The following is a 2,462-nucleotide window of genomic DNA, read 5'->3' as shown; positions in this document are numbered from 1 at the left end:
GCCGCGGAGCTGGAGCCGTTTGCGCAGCCCTTTTCCCATTCAGAGCTTGCTCGCCCCTTGCGCCAAGGCAGAGCTAAATTGGAAAAACACACACAATGACCTCTTGTGGAATGTAGTATGAATATTTGATAGGTCTAATGTAATCATATCCAATCGATACAGGCAGGAATATCTCTCTCCCCCCCACGCTCTCACTCTGCCCTGTCCCTTCCTCTCTTTTCCTCTCTCTCCCTCACTCTCTCTTTCATTAATGCATTCTCCACTTTACATTATTTATTAACTTCCTTCCTTTTTTTATTTAGAAAAAAATAAATTAAATAACAGTGGTTATCTGGAGGCTTGGACCCTCCTGCCTAAGCGCTTTTGGACCAGGCAAAAACTTTGCTGACCTTCTCTCACCTCCCTGCCTTCCTCTGCTGAGACAGAGAGGCTCTGCCCCGCGGCTGTGGCCCCCTGACACCCCATCCCTCGCTGCCCCCCAGTACAGCCCATCACCCGCCTCCCTGTGGGCACCTGCTCTGGTGTGAGCCCCAAAAATCCCGCGGGCATGTCCACCCATTGCACACGGCAGAGCAGAAGATGCCCAAAGCCCGTAAGCAAGCCCCTGAGGTGCAGGCAACGCCTCGGAGGTTGAAAGTCTCCCGGTCAGGCCAGAAGGGTGGTCTGCTCCCACCTCCAGCACGGCAGGGGCCGGAGGATTTCCCTTCCCGCCCCCAGACTGAGCCCGGCTGGAGCCAGCGAAGCGGGGAGGGTGGCGGTCAGACCCACGGTGAGCTGATGCTCTGCCCCAGGGTCTTGCTAACCCGGCTTATCCGTCCCTCGCTGCGGTTCCCAGGAAAAGCATCTTCCAAGACAGGCTTCGGGGTCCCATCAGCAAGAGGGGGATGACGCCAGTGTCCCCCAGCTGCCTGCACCCCCCAAAAAAACCACCTTTCAGCAGTGGCTGGAGCTTGTCCGGCTGTGGATCCCGGTCACTGGCACTTGGAGTGGTGGGACCCCCAACCAGGAGGAACGGGGTCTGAGCACCTAACAAGGAGGGGTCTTCTCTCACACCAGCCATCGGGAGGGGACGCAGCCCTGTAGCAGGGCTCCTTCTCTTCACCCCAACACCACGCCCCAGCTCTGCCCCGCAGAGCCGGTGATGGAGAGCAGCAGAGATGCTTAAAGCCCCTTAATGGTCTTGGAAAGGTGAGGAGGAGGCTGATGCTCCCTACATGGGGCTGGGCTCTCCCCCGGCGGTTCCATGGGCTTCCCAGAGCAGCCGGGCAGGTCCTGACAGTCCAGGGATGCTCCCCAGGGATGCTGCTGGTCCATGCTGCCCTACCAGGGGGGGCTGAGCGCAGTGGCTCTCCTGGATGGGGATGACCATGCTGTCTGCCTTCGTGCCAAGCGCCCCTGACCCCAAGACCCCCCCAGGGCCACTTATTAGGACAAAGAGACCGCGGGCTGGAGAGCCGCATTCCTCCGCTCCTAGCCGGACCCGAGGGGCCATGGAAAGGCTGGGGCAAGGCCAGGCTCAGCTGCAGGCAGTGGGAAAGTAGGGACGGATGGGGAAAGGGGCTGTGGAGCAGCCAAAGCGGTGGCCCCGGGGTGAAGAGTATCCCGGGGGGGGGGTGGGGGGGTGAGCAGAGAGGGTGAGCCCAGGGATGCCCCGAGGGGGACGGAGCGGAGCAGGGGGAGTTAGCAGGCAGCCCTCCGAGGTCACGCTGCCTTCAATGCAGGCAGAGCTGCCCTCGCTCCAAAATACGGCGACTGGCAAAACAGGGGACCGGCAGGCACCACCCCTCTTGTCCCCTGCCTTGGAGGTGGGTGGCATCGGGATGTCCCTTGCTCGGGGACCACATCCAGCAGAGCTGGCCACCTTGCAAGGAGAGACCACGGCGTTTTGTTGGGCAGTTTTGAGCTGGGGAGCCCTGCTACAGGGCTGCGTCCCCTCCCGATGGCTGTGCCGCACCGGGGTCCCAGCGGGGTGGGAGAGGAGCCACGGCCTGAGCCCCCGGCGCCAGAGATCGGGCGCAGGGATGATGCCGGGGAGCCTGTGCAGGAGCCATGGGGCAGACCTGAGGGACATGGGTCCTAGTGGGGCTCCGAGCCTCAGCTCGGACACACGGAGCCACTGACGTCCTGGATTTAATGGGCTCAGTCTCTGCGTGGCTTCCACCTGACTCATCCCACCTTCTCCCGCTCACCCCCAGGGGAGGCTGATCTCCTCCCTCCCCAAATATCTGCTCTGGGGCAGGAAGAGCATCCACCCCCAGCACAGGAGGGGAAATTTTGGCTGCATAAAGGCTCACCTTTCCCCTATCTCCATGGGGAGGCACGGGACGGTGCAGGTGCATCCATCCCTGCACCAGCACCCTGGGTGTCTGTTCCTCCAGGGACACCCCATTTTCCCAGGGGGGACAATGTGAGGCTGAAGGTTTTATTATCGTCCATGAGTGGAGGGTGTGAGAGCAGCCTGG

The sequence above is a fragment of the Aptenodytes forsteri genome, unplaced genomic scaffold, assembly GCF_000699145.1.
Source record: "Aptenodytes forsteri isolate BGI_AS27 unplaced genomic scaffold, ASM69914v1 Scaffold191, whole genome shotgun sequence".
Taxonomy (NCBI): Eukaryota; Metazoa; Chordata; class Aves; order Sphenisciformes; family Spheniscidae; genus Aptenodytes; species Aptenodytes forsteri.
Note: the sequence above shows the minus strand (reverse complement) of the source record.